We start from the raw sequence: 19,680 nt of genomic DNA on the forward strand, positions 1-19,680 counted from the left end.
ATCAAGAGTCTGGGTTTCTAGTTTCTCCTGTTTCCAAAACCCACTCCTCATCAGCCATCTTCCTTGTTAATCTTGTCTTCTCTGATGATAAATCTTTTCACTTGCTAAGATAATTTTTAGCATAAACTTTTTGTCTTTGACCTCCTTTACTTCTCCTTTCACAATATTTATTAAAGAAGCTCATACAGTTTTATAGCTTTGACTAACATGTATTTATTAAGAGTGTAATATCAGCCAGCTCTTGTGCTTTATGCAGGTGACTTCTGAATTTATAACTTTAGTGTTTAAAGTTCTCTTCATTTCTAGTCCCACAATTTCAACTCCCTGCCAGATTTCTGCTAGAATTCCCATCAGCACTGATAATAATAATAAATAATATTATAAAATAACCTGTGTGGTGCCTAAACCCAAAACCTCTCCTACCTAACTTTTTCACCTCGCGTTCTTGTTACTACTTCTACAACTTTTCAGGCTATAAATCCATCTTTAATTGAGTGACTGCCAAATACTGACAATGTTTCTTTCATGATATTTCTCGGACATATTTCCCTGACAACCACTGATCTATTTACTGTCTCCATAGTTTTGCCTTTTCCAGAAAGTTGTAAAGCTATAATCATACAGGTTGTAGTCTTTCAGACTGGCCTCTTTCACTTGGCAAAATGCATTTAAGGCATTTCTGTGTCTTTTCATGGCTTGACGGCTCCTTTGTTTTTAGTGCTGAACAATATTTCATTTTATTGAAGTAGCGCAATTTATCCACTCACCTATTGAAAGGCATATTGGTTGCTTCCAAGTTTTGGCAGTTATGAATAAAGCTGCTATCAACATTCATGGGCAGGTTTTTGTGTGGACACGAGTTTTCAATTTGTTTGGAGAAATACTAACCAGCATGATTGCTGGATCATATGGTAAGAGTCATCCCTCAGTATCGTAGAGGATTGGTTTCAGTACCCCCTGCAGAAACCAAAATCCATGGATGCTCAAGTTCCTTATATAAAATGGCACAATATTTGCATATAACCTATGCACATCTTCCTATATACTTTAAATCATCTCCAGATCACTTATAATACCTATTATAGTGTAAATGCTATGTAAGTAGTTGTTATACTGTAATGTTTTTATTTGTATTTTTTTATTGTTGCATTGTTATTTTTATTGTCGTGGTTTTATCTTTTCAAATATTTCCAGTCTGCGTTTGGTTGAATATGCTGATGCAAAACCCTTGGGTATTGAGGGCTGACTGTATTTAATTTTTTAAAGATTAATTTAATTAGTATTTGTAAGAAACTACCAAACTGTCAACCAGAGTGGCTGTACCATTGACTTCCCCATCAATAACGAATGAGAGTTCTTGTTGCTCCACATTCTTACCAGCACTTGATGTTGTTAGTGTTTGGGATTTAAACCATTTTAACAGGTATGTAGTGGTATCTCATTTTAATTTTCTAATGGCATATGATATTTAGCATCTTTTCATATTATTACATGCCACTTATATATCTAGTTTGGTGAGATGACTGTTCATATATTATGACCACTTTATATTTGAGTTGTTTGTTTTCTTATTGTTGAGTTTGAAGATATCTTTCTATATGTTGTATACCAGTCCGTTGGAGATATATCTTACGCAAATATTTTCTCTAAGTCTATGGATTATAGTTTCATTCTCTGGACATGGTTTTCACAGAGCAGCTTTAAATTTTCATGAAGTCCAACTTATCCATTTTTTCTTTTGTAGCTTATGTTTCTGGTGCCATATATAAAAGGTTATCACCAAACCCAATGTAAACTAGATTTTCTACATTGTTTCCCAGGAGTTTTCCAGTTTTGCATTTTAGATTTGGCTTTATGATCCATTCTGAGTGAATTTTTGTGAAAAGTATAAGGTCTGTGTCTAGATTCATTTTGTTTTGTATGTGGGAGTCCAGTTGTTTCAGTGTCGCTTATTGAAAAGACTATTTTTACACATCCTATTGCCTTTGCTCTTTTGTCAAATGTGAGTTGGCCATATTTGTGCAGATTTATTTCTGGGTTCTTTATTGTGTTCCATTGACTTTTTTATTTTTCTCTTTTCTTTTTTTTCCCCAATACTGTACCATCTTGAATACTGTAACATTATATTAAGCCTTATAGTTAGGTAGTGCCAGTCCTTCAACTTTGTTCTTCTCTTTCAATATTGTGTTGAATTTGCTGAAAGATTCTTTTATCATGAATGGGTATTTGATTTTATCAAAGGCTTTTTCTGCATTTATTAATAGGATAATATGATCTTTCCCTTCTTTAGTTTTTTTTTTTTTATTATACTTTAAGTTCTGGGATACATGTGCAGAATATGCAGGTTTGTTACACAGGTATACATATGCCATGGTGGTTTGCTTCACCTGTCAATCCGTCATCTACATTAGGTATTTCTCCTAATGCTATCCTTCCCCTGGACCCCTCACTCCCCAACAAGTCCCAGTGTGTGATGTTCCCCTCCCTGTGTCCATGTGTTCTCACTGTTCAACTCCCACTTATGAGTGAGAACATGCAGTGTTTAGTTTTCTGTTCCTGTGTTAGGTTTGCTGAGAATGAGAGTTTCCAGCTTCATCCATGTCCCTGTAAAAGATATGAACTCATCCTTTTTTATGGCTTCATAGTATTCCATGGTGTATATGTGCCACATTTTCTTTATCTAGTCTATCATTGATGGGCATTTGGGTTGGTTCCAAGTCTTTGCTATTGTGAACAGTGCTGCCATAAACATATGTGCGCATCTGTCTTTACAGTAGAATGATTTATAAACCTTTGGGTATATACCCAATAATGGGATCACTGAGTCAAATGGTATTTCTGGTTGTAGATCCTTGAGGAATTGCCACACCGTCTTCCACGATGGTTGAACTAATTTACACTCCCACCGACAGTGTAAAAGCATTCCTATTTCTCCACACCCTCTCCAGCATCTGTTGTTTCCTGACTTTTTAACGATTGCCATTCTAACTGGTATGAGATGGTATCTCACTGTGGATTTGATTTGCATTTCTCTAATGGCCAGTGATGATGAGCTTTTTTTCATATGTTTGTTGGCCACATAAATGTCTTCTTTTGAGAAATGTTTGTTCATATCCTTTTCCCACTTTTTGATGGGGTTGTTTTTTTTCTTGTAAATTTGTTTAAGTTCCTTGTAGATTCTGGATATTAGCCCTTTGTCAGATGGATAGATTGCAAAAATTTTCTCCCATTCTGTAGGTTGCCTGTTCACCCTGATGATAGTTTCTTTTGCTGTGCACAAGCTCTTTAGTTTAATTAGATCCCATTTGTCAATTTTGGCTTTTTTTTGCTGTTGCTTTTGGTGTTTTAGTCAAAAACTCTTTGCCTATGCCTATGTTGCGATTTTTTTTTTTTTTTGACAAGGTCTCATTCTGTCACCCAGGCTAGAGTCCAGGTGTGATCACAGTTCACTGCAGCCTCAAACTCCTGGGCTTAAGAAACCCTCCCATCTCGGCCCCCCAAATAGCTGGGACTACAGAGACATGCCACAATATCCAGCTATTTTTTTTTAACTTTTTTTGTAGAGACAGGGTCTTCCTATATTGCCCAGTCTTTTAGCCTGTTGATGTGGTGGATTAAATTAATAATTAAGTGAATGCTGAAGTAGCCTTGCATCCCTAAAATAAATCCCACTTGGTCATGATGTATAATTCTTTTTGTAGGTTGTTACATTTCATTTGCTAATAGTATCTTGAGGATTTTTGCATCTATGTTCATGAGTGTCAACTACCTTGTAATTTATGGATTTTAAAATGTAGTTGTAACTGTATCATAAAATTGCTTCATACAACTTGCAGTTTATTGTGGATTTATTTATTCATTTTAACATGAAGAACTCAGGATGTTATATTTAATTTGTATTATCCCAGAATGTTGCAAGCTGTGTGGCATATAGGAAGACATTAAATAAATGTTCATTCACTCAGCTGATCAACTGAAAAAGTAACCATGTGATAAGTAAGTGCATATTTAGATCCCACTCTATGTATGAAACTGGGCTAATTAATGGCAACACATGGGTGAATCAAACTAAACTCTGTCTTTATGGATATCACCGGGCACTGCTTGAGACATGGTTAAATTAGAATTGTTATAATTATGAGATCTACTCTAAAGTTGGAACCACAGTTAATGTAAAAATTGGCCAAACAACAAGATCCTCCGTTTGAAAGCTAATTCTCTATACTGCAAGGCAAATTTTCAGTAGATACTCAAGGTATTCAAATAGCACAAATTATAGTTGGAAATATATCTATTATGCAAACAAAGGGGTTATAAATAAAGTTTGTGAGGCTGGTGGATATGGGATTTTTATTTTTTCTTGACTTCTTCAATCAATCAACTTAATTCTTTCTTCCCTGATCACTCTCCTTCACCACTAACACTTATTGAATCCCGTAGTAAGCAATGAAATGGATACTCAGAGTATGAGCAAAGCACTGGTAGAAAATGTTTGCAGTAACAAAGGCAGGACAAATGTGTACTATTGGTTTTTCTATTCAAGTGCAATGCAGAACCTTGTCATAGGAATCTGAAGAATAGAGGCAGAAATAAAGTAATTCTTTACAAAATAAAAGGATATTGGGCGAGGTTTGTCATCTATAAAGATATGTCTTCATTCATTATGTCATTTATTTAACAAATGTTTACCAACTTCTTAGCATATGCCAGGCAGGCCTTATGGTAAGTACATTCGAGATGAATAAACCATGATCTCTATGCCTTCAAGAAACACAGTCAATTAGGAGAGATAAGATATGCACATAAGTAACTCTAACACAGTATCTAGCATAGTATAGGTGATCAATAGGTATTTAATGAAATTTAATTTAATAGATTCAATAATTATTTATAGAGCATGTAGTACTTTCCAAACCCTATTCTGGGTGCTTGGGATACACCATTAAACAAAACAAACAGACAAAATCCTTGCTTTCAGGTTGCTTTTGCACTCACAAGGGAAAAATTTAATGGTATTGAGAAAGATAAGTTGCTAGAACTCAAATGAGAAATGCAGATAAAATGTTACTAGCATTATATTGAAAGGTGGAATGGTTACAGTGGATGGAGGAAAGCCAAGAAATGTCATCCATACATTACAGCCCCATTTTGTTTTGTTTTCTGTTCTTCTTTGGAGATTCAGAAGAAATGCAGTCCAAGCAGAAAAGGACAGATGAGTCAGTCTCCAGTGAGCAGCTGGGTGTGCATGTGTCCCGGATCCTCAGGCACTTCATTGAATCTATATGCATTGGACATGTGGCTGGGTCTACTAAGACATAAAGTTTGAGAGTTAGATGAATGCCTACAAACTTTAAGTCGGATGGCTCTATAGCATGCAGAGGGAACCTAGTGAAGATTTTTAAAGAGAAGCATGATGTTATTCGAGTGATGTTTCCAGAAGGATGGATGTGGTAGTGTGTCCAGAATTGGTTCCTTCCTGTGGGTTCTTGGTCTCACTGACCTCAAGAGTGCAGCTGTGGACCCTCGCAGTGAGTGTTACAGGTCTTAAAGATGGTGTGCCTGGAGTTTTTTCCTTCAGATGTTCAGATGTGTCCAGAGTTTCTCCCTTCTGGTGGGTTCGTGGTCTTGCTGACTTCAGGAGTGAAGCCACAGACCTTCACAGTGAGTGTTACAGCTCTTAAAGTTGGCGCATCTGGAATTGTTCATTCTTCCCAGTGGGTTCGTGGTCTCGCTGACTTCAGGAGTGACGCCACAGACCTTCACAATGAGTGTTACAGCTCATAATGGTAGTGCGCACCCAAAGAGAAACCAGCAGCAAGATTCATTGTGAAGAGCGAAAGAACACAACTTCCACAGGGTGGAATGGCACCCCAGTGGGTTGCCACTGCTGTCTCTGGTGGCCTGCTTTTATTCCCTTATTTGGCCCCACCCACATTCTGCTGATTGGTCCATTTTACAGAGCGCTGATTGGCCCATTTTACAGAGTGCTGATTGGTTCGTTTTACAGAGTGCTGATTGGTCCGTTTTGACAGAGTGCTGATTGGTGCATTTACAAACCTTTAGCTAGACACAGAGCGCTGAGTGGTGCATTTACAATCCTTTAGGTAGACAGAAAAGTTCTCCAAGTCCCCTACGCAATTAGCTAGACACAGAGCCCTGATTGGTGCGTTTACAAACATTTAGCTAGACAGAAAAGTTCTCCAAGTCCCCACCCCACCCAGAAGCCCAGCTGGCTTCATGTCTCAGTAGTGTCATTGAGAATTAAAGAAAGGAATTGCAGACAAAGGCATATTTATGTTAATTTAAAATAGTAAAATAGTGTGCATGTGGATCTGTTCTAGTCTAAGGACAGAAGCTGAAGTTTGTGCCTACAGACTATGCATCAAAGTCTGTGCTCCTGAAGAAAGGCACCAAAATACTAGAGAAGAATGTTCTGCAAAGGAATTGCTGGTCTTTCTATGTCTACCTTGATATTTATAAGTCTCCTGAGGAGATTCTACTTTCTCTGTGGAATGATATTACATAATCATTTAGGAGTTTGACTTCAAGGCCCGCACAATGTATCTATTGCATCATACATGACACAAGATCCGGGCACAGAACAATGTGTTAAGATGATGACTCCACTGTGCTCACATTTGCCTCCAGGGAAAAGAAGGGCATTCTTGTCTCCAAAATATCTAACTCCTTTTCATCTCAGCTGTTGTGGTTGCACCTTATTTCCTTGTCATGTTAAGCTGAAGAAATAAGAGCAAAGCAAAGGGAATGAGCAGAAGATATCACAGCTTTGCTTGGAGTGGTTAGTCTCAGGAGGGGAGAGAAATGGTGAAAATTATTGGGGAAAAAACAAGACTGACAAGGTAGTGAGAGACACATAACTGTCTCCCACAGAGGCCAAACAGGAACACACCCAAGGCTAGGGGAAGTTGGGAAATAAGAAAAATAAAAACAGAAGATAAAACATGAGAAATAGCAACCTTAAAAGACACACATACACACACATGGCTATTGGGTGGTTCCCAGCCATCCTAGTGAAAAAGTATATCAAATAATTAAGTTGGCAGATGGAGCAGAATAAAGAAAAAAAGCGAGAAGCATCAAATAGATGCAATAAAAAATGATAAAGGGGATATCACCACCGATCCCACAGAAATACAAACTACCATCAGAGAATACTACAAACACCTCTACGCAAATAAACTAGAAAATCTAGAAGAAATGGATAAATTCCTCGACACATACACTCTCCCAAGACTAAACCAGGAAGAAGTTGAATCTCTAAATAGACCGATAACAGGCTCTGAAATTGTGGCAATAATCAACAGCTTACCAACCAAAAAGAGTCCAGGACCAGATGGATTCACAGCCGAATTCTACCAGAGGTACAAGGAGGAACTGGTACCATTCCTTCTGAAACTATTCCAATCAATAGAAAAAGAGGGAATCCTCCCTAACTCATTTTATGAGGCCAGCATCATCCTGATACAAAAGCCGGGCAGAGACACCACCAAAAAAGAGAATTTTAGACCAATATCCTTGATGAACATTGATGCAAAAATCCTCAATAAAATACTGGCAAACCGAATCCAGCAGCACATCAAAAAGCTTATCCACCATGATCAAATGGGCTTCATCCCTGAGATGCAAGGCTGGTTCAATATATGCAAATCAATAAATGTAATCCAGCATATAAACAGAACCAAAGACAAAAACCACATGATTATCTCAACAGATGCAGAAAAGGCCTTTGACAAAATTCAACAACCTTCATGCTAAAAACCCAATAAATTAGGTATTGATGGGACATATCTCAAAATAATCAGAGCTATCTATGACAAACCCACAGCCAATATCATACTGAATGGGCAAAAACTGGAAGCATTCCCTTTGAAAACTGGCACAAGACACGGATGCCCTCTCTCACCACTCCTATTCAACATAGTGTTGGAAGTTCTGGCCAGGGCAATTAGGCAGGAGAAGGAAATGAAGGGTATTGAATTAGGAAAAGAGGAAGTCAAATTGTCCCTGTTTGCAGATGACATGATTGTATATCTAGAAAACCCCATTGTCTCAGCCCAAAATCTCCTTAAGCTGATAAGCAACTTCAGCAAAGTCTCAGGATACAAAATCAATGTACAAAAATCACAAGCATTCTTATACACCAACAACAGACAAACAGAGAGCCAAATCATGAGTGAACTCCCATTCACAATTGCTTCAAAGAGAATAAAATACCTAGGAATCCAACTTACAAGGGACGTGAAGGACCTCTTCAAGGAGGACTACAAACCACTACTCAAGGAAATAAAAGAGGTTACAAACAAATGGAAGAACATTCCATGCTCATGGGTAGGAAGAATCAATATCGTGAAAATGGCCACACTGCCCAAGGTAATTTACAGATTCAATGCCATCCCCATCAAGCTACCAATGACTTTCTTCACAGAATTGGAAAAAACTACTTCAAAGTTCATATGGAACCAAAAAAGAGCCCGCATCGCCAAGTCAATCCTAAGCCAAAAGAACAAAGCGGGAGGCATCACACTACCTGACTTCAAACTATACTACAAGGCTACAGTAACCAAAACAGCATGGTACTGGTACCAAAACAGAGATATAGATCAATGGAACAGAACAGAGCCCTCAGAAATAACGCCGCATATCTACAACTATCTGATCTTTGACAAACCTGAGAAAAACAAGCAATGGGGAAAGGATTCCCTATTTAATAAACAGTGCTGGGAAAACTGGCCAGCCATATGTAGAAAGCTGAAACTGGATCCCTTCCTTACACCTGATACAAAAATCAATTCAAGATGGATTAAAGACTTAAACGTTAGACCTAAAATCATAAAAAGCCTAGAAGAAAACCTAGGCATTACCATTCAGGACATAGGCATGGGCAAGGACTTCATGTCTAAAACACCAAAAGCAATAACAACAAAAGCCAAAATTGACAAATGGGATCTAATTAAACTAAAGAGCTTCTGCACAGCAAAGGAAACTACCATCAGAGTGAACAGGCAACCTACAAAATGGGAGAAAATTTTTGCAACCTACTCATCTGATAAAGGGCTAATATCCAGGATCTACAATGAACTCCAACAAATTTACAAGAAAAAAACAAACAACCCCATCAAAAAGTGGGCAAAGGACATGAACAGACACTTCTCAAAAGAAGATATTTATGCAGCCAAAAAACACATGAAAAAATGCTCACCATCACTGGCCATCAGAGAAATGCAAATCAAAACCACAATGAGATACCATCTCACACCAGTTAGAATGGCAATCATCAAAAAGTCAGGAAACAACAGGTGCTGGAGAGGATGTGGAGAAATAGGAACACTTTTACACTGTTGGTGGGACTGTAAACTAGTTCAACCCTTGTGGAAGTCAGTGTGGCAATTCCTCAGGGATCTAGAACTAGAAATTCCATTTGACCCAGCCATCCCATTACTGAGTATATACCCAAAGGACTATAAATCATGCTGCTATAAAGACACATGCACACATATGTTTATTGCGGCATTATTCACAATAGCAAAGACTTGGAACCAACCCAAATGTCCAACAATGATAGACTGGATTAAGAAAATGTGGCACATATACACCATGGAATACTATGCAGCCATAAAAAATGATGAGTTCATGTCCTTTGTAGGGACATGTATGAAATTGGAAATCATCATTCTCAGTAAACTATCGCAAGAACAAAAAACCAAACACCGCATATTCTCACTCATAGGTGGGAATTGAACAATGAGAACACATGGACACAGGAAGGGGATCATCACACTCTGGGGACTGTTGTGGGGTGGGGGGTGGGGGGAGGGGGGAGGGATAGCATTGGGAGATACACCTAATGCTAGATGACGAGTTAGTGGGTGCAGCGCACCAGCATGGCACATGTATACATATTTAACTAACCTGCACGTTGCGCACATGTACCCTAAAACCTAAAGTATAATAATAATAAATTAATTAATTAAAATTGAAATTAAAAAAAAAAAAAAAAAGAACCACCCAGAGCCAGCTTGGGCAGGGCCTCTGACTGTTTCTAAGATAAAGCATCCTGGAGCCTTGGGAGAAAAGACACGGCACCTTTTTTTTGTTTTTTGTTTGTTTTGTTGTTTTGTTTTGTTTTGTTAAGGAGGCTTTAGATTGTTCAACTCCTACTTTTTTCCCATTCTCTCTTGTAATGTGCTGTACTACTTTGGAAATAACAATTTTACTGTGAACAGAGGTAAAATTTTTATTACAATTTTAGAGAATGACATGGCTGAGATCTATGGAATGTTTAGAGCATGAAATGAATTTTAAACACTTGGATTGTTTACTCTATCTTTTCTGTTCCTATTTACTTACTTATGTACATGTACCCCCTTAGCTGTCATGCTTTTCACTGCCTGGTAAACTCCTATTCATTTTTCTACACTTAACAATTAATTTAATTCTCATGTGAACCTTCACTTTCCCTCTCAAGCTACACCTGACTTTGTCATTCCATGTTATTCCATTCCATGTATATGCCTTCATTCGCAGCGATTACAAGGTGTTTAATATTTTAAGGTTTATCTCTCCTTCTAAGTAGACCTGAGGGCCAGGGCTATCTGATTCATCTTTGTTTTCCCCATGCAAATAATGCAATCCTTGGTACATGAGGAGGGAACAATATATTTAGGGGCAGACAATAGGTACTAATAAAATAAACAAATGAGCAAATGAGTTGGTTGACCTCTTCTCTTCTCTTCCTGAGACTATGGATGTAATTAGTGCTTTCTAGGGCACTGTGAGGACCTGCCACTCCCATGCCCTATCCTTGTGATTGGCCCCGTGGGAATTTGCCTGGCTTTTGCCGGATAGGTCACCCTCTCTTTTGGCTGGAGAATGATCAGGACTGGGTGTTGGAAGTCAGATACACCACTGAGTCACAGTACCTCAAGGCACTGTGGTTCCACTCCATGTGTGAAAGGTCTCTGCAGCATTCTTGCAAGATGAGTTTTCTAATTAGCTTTCCCTTATAAGGTGCCAGAGGGGACGGTTGGTCAGCATTAGAGCCTACAGATGGGAAAACAGTGGCCAAGAGACTTTGCCTAAGGCTACTGGGTGGGCTGAAGCCTTCCAGTTAACATCTGGTGAGAATTTAATGACTCAGTGCTCTATTCCCCACCCAAGATTCTCTCACCCGCCAGTTCCTTTCATTCTGCTGAGCCTTGACCTCAAGAGCATGAAATTGAGTGTGATGTGATTCTACGACTGCACTACTGGCTACATTTCGCATTGGTGACAGGAAAGCACGGGCTGAGGTGACTTTGTCTTTAAATGGCTAGCTTTAAATGGCTAGTCTGAGTATACTTGAACCTAACACCTTTGTTTAGGGTTGCTCTCCAGAAAAAGTTTGAGAGAAAGCCTAAGAGTTTGCAGAGTGGTCAAGAGATTGAATAATAACTGAGTAGCAATAATACTCAGATGGGTTATGTCTTTTGACTATTTAGAGGACTTTTGTATACCACTGCATGCAGCCTTATGAAATAAATTGTGTACACACACACACACACACTCACACATACATACATCTAGGATAAAATTAATAAATGGGTCAGTGTTAAAGATTGGAAAATATGGGAGGAAAAACAAAAAAATTGACATATAATGCCATCATCTAGATATAACTAGTGTTAATATTTTTGTGTTTCTCTTTTCTATTTTTATTAAATAACATAGTTCCTAATATAGGAAAAAAGTGACAATTAAAATTTTTATTTATGGAGGAGGATCTCAGACAGCAAGATGGCTGGAAGAGTAGTTCAGGAATGGAGAGAGAATCAGGAGTTCTGATGACTTCATGTGTGATCTTGAGTAGACCTTAAAATTTCTTAGTCCTTAATTTTTGCCCCTGCAGAAGGGCAGGAAATTTGAAGCCAATGTCAATACAAGCTCAATGCCCTAAGTTGAAGGTTAAACCTTAAATACCAAGAATTAACGTGATGAGAAGTTAGTCTACATGTAGTAGACAAAGACACCAAAATACACCCTTTAACTTCAGAGCTACTGCCAGGATTTGTATGTATCAAGGGACTGTCTTACGAATTAATTTTTTTTTTTTTTGAGATGGAGTTTCGCTCTTGTTGCCCAGGCTGGAGTGCAATGGCACAATCTCGGCTCACCACAACCTCTGTCTCCCAGGTTCAAGTGATTCTCCTGCCTCAGCCTCCGAGTAGCTGGGATTATAGGCATGCGCCACCACCTCCAGCTAATTTTTTATTTTTAGTAGAGACAGGGTTTCTCCATGTTTGTCAGGTTGGTCTCGAACTCCCAACCTCAGGTGATCCACCCACCTCGACCTCCCAAAGTGCTAGGATTACAGGCGTGAGCCACATCAACCATCCTACACTAGTAGTTAGCTGTAGTATAAAAGGTAGTTGGCCAGGCGTGGTGGCTCACACCTGTAATCCCAGCATTTTGGGAGGCCAAGGCAGGTGGATCACCTGAGGTCAGGAGTTCAAGACCAGCCTGGCCAACATCATGAAACCCTGTCTCTACTAAAAATACAAAAATTAGCTGGGCATGGTGGTGTATGCCTGTAATTCCAGCTACTGCGGAGGTGGAGACAAGAGAATTGCTTGAACCCGGGAGGCGGAGGTTGCAGTGAGCTAAGATCACACCTCTGCACTCCAGCCTGTGCAACAGAGTAAGACCGTCTCAAAAAAAAAAAAAAAAAAAGAGGTAGTTTTCTGCATTCAAATTATCTCCCATTTAATGATTTGACCACACCTGTTCTGTGGGCCTCATACCCTCTCCTCTGATGCCCAGACATCACAACAAGAGAACTCTACCTAGAACAGGCAAAGATTGGAGGAGATGAAAAAATGTCCACCCTGGGTCAAAGGAATGGCTCCACCTTTAGGGCATACCTCTCCAGACTTGGAAAGCTAGTTGGGGAAGAACAAGAATAAAGGACATCTGAGTTTTCATTTTTGCCTTGCTGGCCTGTGGTTTCTTGAGATTTTCTTACCATAAATTGCCCGCTATTTAGGAGAGAATTTTGATTCTGTGGGTTCAGAGAGACCAGGTAGGCTGTGGAAGAAAAAGGCGACGGCTAGTGGCATTCACTTACTCCTGGGCTCTGAGCTCTGGGCTCTCTCTGGGAGAGAGAGGATCTTTCTATATACTTCTTAGTGTATAACCCAGTCTAAGGTAGAAAAGAAGAAACTTTAAGGGCAAATATTCTATCCAGGACATTGGCTGGAGCATTCCTTGTCTTGTATCATATTGTGGATCGGCAGCAAAAGGCAGAGAACAACTCAGGGATGTAATTTGCAGAAATATCCAAACATTGTTGTCTGAACAAAACTCTTGAGTAAATGGTGATGGTGATGATGGGATGATCATAATTACTATTATTGATGTGTTCTGTATGCCGCTTTACATGCATTATTCTTTCTACAACCCAGTAAAAATAGGTATTATTTCTTCCATTGCACAGAGGAGGAAGATAATGTTCAGAACACAAACAACTCACCCAAAATCCCACAGCTAGTTATTAACCAGGACAGTATTGAGGTTTCCATAGCCTGTGAAATGTCTTTCACTATTTGCTGTTCCTAGTTTTGTGTTAGAGTCTTGGGTTTGGTCTGTTACAGAGAATGCAGGATGCAAATTCTGGAGACTCCTGCACCTAACATGTCTGGGCTACTGATCCGAAAAACCCTCACAGGTAGATTTAACTTAACTGGGTACAACTAGATGGCATTTTGTAGCAAAGGCTGTGAGCCTAAAGGCTGGGGATGGGGAGCGGTTCAGCCTTCATGAATTGCAAATAATTTTTCAAGTATCTTCTTAGGGAAGAAAGAGAGTTGGGGTCTCAGGATGGTGGGGAGAAGGAGCTATGGTGGGGCCCAGTGTAGAAAGAGGAGGCCTATAGCTATTTTCTGCCTCTGTTAGGGCAGATCACAGCTCACTTATTTTCCTTCAGCCTCAAACAAGTTTTGTTTTTTTTTTCAATTTAGAAAAGAGAAAGATTATCTTTAAACAAAAGTGGCACCAATATCCTGCCATCCTGATTAAAAGCAAGATGAAGATAAAATGATTTCTCTATCCCTCATGGCCTACAGAGCCAACACCTCCCAGGGAAATGGCCTTCTCCCAGCGGCAGCCCAGCTCTTCACCTTTGAAGCTGCCTCTAAACCTGTTTGCTTTTGGAGCTCCAATAAGATTTGTGCTTGCTGCCACAGGCTGGCCCAGATAGGCTGCTCATGCTGAGACTATGGCTGTCTTCCCGGGTGAACAACAATGACAGTTAATTACATCAACCCAATTAGCAGCAGCAACCACTTTGTGCAAGCCCCACCTGTGGTCTTACCTATGTCTAGCAAAGGGCCCCCCGGGCCTTAGTGGGGAAGCTGGTGAATTGGGAGGCTAGATGTTTAGCAGCGACCTCCTTTCAGAACCCTCCTTTCTTGGAGATAAGTGAGGGAACTGGAAAAAGACCAATGCCTTACACCATAGTCGGCTAAATAGCCTGCAGATCATAATGGTTTTCAGATTATTCTGCTAGGTAGGAACAGAGTCTTCCCTCAGCACTTAGTGGATGATCAGAGGTGGAACTTTATCAGATTTTGCCTTTGGTAATGAGGCCGTGTTTGCCTTGCCTCTAATAGAACACTAAGAACAAAGGCCTCTCTATGGAAGGTGGGAGGTAGACAAGAGAATGTGACAGCTGTTTTCCTTGGCTCCACATTCATGTTTTCCAGCCTTTACAGGGAATCAGAAGTGCTGGGTTCAAAGGCTAAATCTAATCACCTATTAGCTGCTTACCTTGGGCAAGTTACTTAAACTTTCTGAGCCTTGCTTTTTTATTTGTTAAAAATGTGTCTAGACAAACTGTAGGGGTGGAGAGCAAACCAGTGATTGCCCAGGAATGAGTCAGGAGTGAATGATACAAAGGGCAGCGGGGTGAGTGGGAGGAGAAAAGTTCTGTGTCATGATTAGTGGTGGTCTCACAGCTCCACGCATTTGTGACCCATAGAAGTGAACCTGAAAATAATGAATTGTACTGTATACACATTTTAAAAGCAAATAAATTCTAAAGAGTGATTAAAATAAGGGTGAGGATAATAATAAAAGATTTGAAAACATCTAGTACCATAAATAGCTCACATATGTACTAAATACACATCAATTGCTTTCTTTTCTGAGTCTGTTTCTTCATTCATAAAATGAAAATTAAAATATTACTTCTTATAATCATAAAACATGTTATCTTTGTCATAAGTATGGTATGATTATAAGATTTTGAATGTAAACACTTTATCGGTAGTCAAGATGTAGCAATTCATTCATTCATTCATTCATTCATGTTTTTTGAATGCTCTTGTTGGGTTAGGCCCTGTGGGGAGCGCTGCTGTTAAAATTTTAACAGAACCAATCTCTCCCATCCCAATGTAGCTCATAGTCTAGGGAAAGAGAGAGTGATGAAAACATGATTGTAATAAATGCTACATGTGTGCAGTTCCAACAGCTATAGATGTGTATCTAAGAGGCATCTAATGCAGACTTGGAGGACCAGAAAAAACTGCTTGAAAAAAAAAATTATCTAAAAAGAGACATGGAAGGCGAGTAGAAGATAGGCCCCAAAGGAAGCACAGAAAGAGGAAGGGTTTGCAGGCGGACAAGGCTATATACAGAAAGATCTAGAAGGGAGAAAGAACAAGGCTCATTCAGGAACAAAGCATCTTTCAGTCTGGCTGGGGCCGGGGATGATGGTTCATCCTGAAAATTCAAGCCTTAGACGGGGTGTTGGACGAAGTGACCACTAGAGAGATTTCCACTCCCATGGGCACATAATTTCATAATGACTCTTGGCTCCCTCCTTGTATTCATTTCTAGGCAACTGGGGTCTCAGCCCTTTGCTTTTCCTTGGGTATTTGGATTAGAACTTAGGGGAAAGTCTCTCTATTGAGCAGTGTGACCTTCTAGTTTCCCTGTGTCTGCTTTTGCATAATCACTCAGGTTCCAGCCTGCGGTCTTCACCACCAGATAGAAGGTGACAGGAGTCATGGAAAGGATTCAAATCCTCTAAGGCTGCTAGATGATGTCAACCCAATTACCAGAGACAGCACTATCTGAATGGCAATGCCCCTCAGGTGTCTGCACCTGTGTGGATCTGGGTGGAATTCTTTAATGTGACATTTGACTGGCAGAAGATCTGCTCCTCCCTGCCTCTTTTGTCCCCTTCTGAAAAGGAAGCAGCATCAGCAGTAGGGCAAAACTTCAGACAATTCATAAATAGCCACTTTCCCCAGCCCCAACCCCTGAACCACAGCAACCTCTGCCTCTAGCCTCCTCAGTTCCTCCTTTAAAACCTTGAGACCTCCTCACAATCCAGGTTGTGGGCCTGGCCCTTGCCCAATGCTTTATTTGTTCTGGTTGTTGAGAATGTACTGCTTGTTATATATTATAAATATCACCTCTTCAGAGGACAGAGGACAACTGACTGGATGACTGCCCCGGGAAAATCATTTTCTTTTTCTGGGTTGCTATGACTCAGTGAAAATAAAAAAGGATTATCATATAGTTAAAATGTAGAGTTACCAGCTTTATTAATTTCTAAGGCCTCTTCCACTCTTAGTAGTCTATGATTCTGTAAACCTTGAATAAATTCAGAATCCCATATCGGAGGTCTGAATACTGAGTGCTCATCCAAAGAAAGGAGTAAATAGTCTGCATCCGGATATGAGTAGGAACTTCTGCAAATCTTAGATTAATAGAACTTTAGATCTGGGAGTGAAATCAAGTTCACCCAGCAAGCCTTTTTAGATGTGTTCCACAGAGCTCTAGGAAGACCATGGGGAAAGATGAGAAGGGGTTAGCGGAGAGAGCTCCAAATTCCTGACTCTTGCTTCAGCCCGAGAAGCTCTGACTTTTCCTGCTGTTTACAGTGGTAGTCTGCCTAAGATTTTATGTGACGAAATATTTCTGTGTCTGGAAGACAAATCCTAAAATGCTTATATCCTAACTTGACAACCTGCTCTCAGTAGAGCCTTGAGTATTTACCTCCCAACTTCTCTGAGCCTCAGTTTTCTTGTCTGTAAATGGAACCAATCATTCTGGCTCTCAAGGTTTTAGAGCAGCACAAAACGTCTAAGAAAATGACTAGCATGAACTAGGCATTTGATATCTGTTAGTTGGATCTTAGTCCCATTTATGATTACTTCCTTAAGGTGGAAACCAGGTTCCCAGAGCTGCTCTGTGAAGATTGAAGAGGTTGGTAAACACATAGAGATACACATGAGCACACACACACACACACACACACACACACCAGGAACTGCCAAGAGGATATTTTAACAGGGACAATTACATCTGCAACACTTGCTATCTCTGCATTACCAAACAAGGTGACAACAGCAAAATCCTACTCAACCACAACGGCAGAAGCAGATCGCTCTGATAATCACCGCAACACCATGGGTTTGGTTACTGCAGAATAACTCTCTGACCTTACTGGGCACCGTTTCCATACAGTAGCTATACAGGGGAAGTTGAATAACCGGTCTTGTTCCTCGCACTCAGGGTGTGGCAGCCATAGTGCTTACGGTGTCTGTTTCAAATTTACTAATCCAATCCCTTCCACCCTCCTCATGTGCCCTAAAATGGTGACCAACTTGTTGCTCCCACCGGAGACGCTGTTGCAGTAGGCAGAAAGTCGTGCACATGGTGACACTGCTTTCCATTTCCGAAGAGGTGATACTCTTCTAAGTGGAACAGCCTAGAACTTAGATGTGTCTTCTCTTAAGCCTTCTGTTCTCATATGACTAATTCGAGAATCCACCCACTCTGGGGGCCATTAGGCGGGTACGAGGAAAGATTTCCAGGCAGTGTTCTCGTCACAAATTGTATCAGTGCAGGGCTTTGTAATCAGATGGGGACTGACTCTCTCTTCCAGGCTGCCAGGGCAACATATCCCTGGGCTGAGGTTCAATCCTAGCCCTGTAACAAATTGACGGTGTCAGCTTGCCCCAGTCACCTGCCTTTTGTGTGTGTCCTCACGTATGGAATTCTCATGTTTCTTGTATATATATATTTTTTCTCAGTTGGAATTTGCACAATGCTTCTTTTTCCCGTTATTGTTTCTTGCTTTCGGACCCTGTTTAGCAACAAATTTGGATTCTAGTTTATACTTATCATTGGCTCCTAGACTTTGAGAGTACCATTATTTATGGTATTCTCAAAGAGTATTGAGACTAATGCCTTCATTTTTTAGTTGGAGAAATTAAGAATTTGAGTTAGAGAGTAATTTTCTCAGAGCCTCCCAAATCCTGAGTGATTAAGCTAAAATTGGTGACTTTCAGTCAGTTGTCCTTTCCGATGTGTTTGTTCACTCTGTCATTTAATTGTGTGTACATTAATTAATTACTCATTAAATTAATAGTTATGCATTTCTTATCTGTGTCATGTAATATTTTAAACTGTGGAAATATAGCAATGAATGGAACTCTTGTCTTAGAAACTTTATTCTGGGCAGAAGGAGGCAGTCAATAAATCAAGTTAGGTTACACATAAGTAGGAAGTTATGATATTAAGGGTTATGAAGGAAATAAGCAGAAGGCTGAGGTGTGTGGATCAACTGAGGTCGAGAGTTCAAGACCAGCCTGACTAACATGGAGAAACCTCGTCTGTACTAAAAATACAAAATTAACCAGGCGTGGTGGCGCATGCCTGTAATCCCAGCTGCTCAAGAGGCTGAGGCAGGAGAATTGCTTGAACCCAGGAGGTGGAGGTTGTGGTGAGCCAAGACTGCACCATTGCATTCCAGCCTAGGCAACAAGAGCAAAACTCCGTCTCAAAAAAAATAATAAAGAAAAAATTAAGCAGAGAGAGGGAGTGAAAATGCTGACTGCAGGAGTTCAGTTGTAGAGAGAGGTCATGGCGGACCTCCCCAACTTGATAGACATGGGGAATGAGCCACGTAGGTACCTGAGGGAAGAATGGCTCAGGCATAAACAGTAAATGCAAAGCCCTGAGGCTGGAGCATGCTAGGCAACAGGCATGTTCTAGGAAGAGTAAGGAGGCCAGTGCCACTGCAGCCAACTAAGCAAGGGGAGAGTATATAGGATATAAGAACAGAGAGATAGCTGCCTCAGGTCTTGTTGGCTGTTCTAATGACTTAGCCAATGAGATGCAAAACCAATGAAAGATGTTTGAGCAGAGGAATGACATAAGCTAATTTAGGTTTAAAAGGATACCTCTGGCTTTTTGGTTGAGAGTACACCGAAAGAGGACAAGAGTGGAAGCAAAAAGAAAAGTTAGGAGGATATTGCAGTAATTCAGCAGAGAGATAGATGATGGTGGCTTAGACCAAGATGGTGAGAGTGGTGATGGCACAAAGTCCACTACCATGGACAGCAGAAGAGATGAACATAAACTCAATAATTAGGGGTGTGAGAAGGGTAAGGAAGGGCGGGTCTGGACTACTCTGCAGAGAGACCAAACTTAGCCTAGGAGTACATGGCATCAGAGAAGGCTTCTTAGAGGAAGAAATATTCCAGACCTAAGCCACAACATGAAGTAGAGTGACCAACTGTCCAAGTTTGGTTTTAAGACCCCTCAGTCCCAGGGAAAGCGGGATGGGTGACCACCCACTGTCGGAGTTTCCTGGTGAAACCAGAGTGGTGG

General features: G+C 40.2%; 1 long non-coding RNA gene across 2 annotated transcripts; it reads right to left on the reverse strand.

Annotated features, from left to right (window-relative positions):
- Nucleotides 1-4,653: 4,653 nt before the first annotated feature.
- On the reverse strand, nt 4,654-5,918 carry LOC129058756 (uncharacterized). 2 transcript variants are annotated; one of them, XR_008524109.2, is made up of 2 exons: nt 5,501-5,918; nt 4,654-5,305 (listed from the first exon to the last, which is right to left on the reverse strand). It is a non-coding gene; the product is annotated as an uncharacterized LOC129058756 (long non-coding RNA). The 2 variants fall into 2 exon arrangements; XR_008524108.2 differs by having other exon boundaries at nt 4,654-5,308.
- Nucleotides 5,919-19,680: the final 13,762 nt, after the last annotated feature.

This window comes from Pongo abelii, chromosome 2 (genome assembly GCF_028885655.2).
Source record: "Pongo abelii isolate AG06213 chromosome 2, NHGRI_mPonAbe1-v2.0_pri, whole genome shotgun sequence".
NCBI classification, from domain to species: domain Eukaryota; kingdom Metazoa; phylum Chordata; class Mammalia; order Primates; family Hominidae; genus Pongo; species Pongo abelii.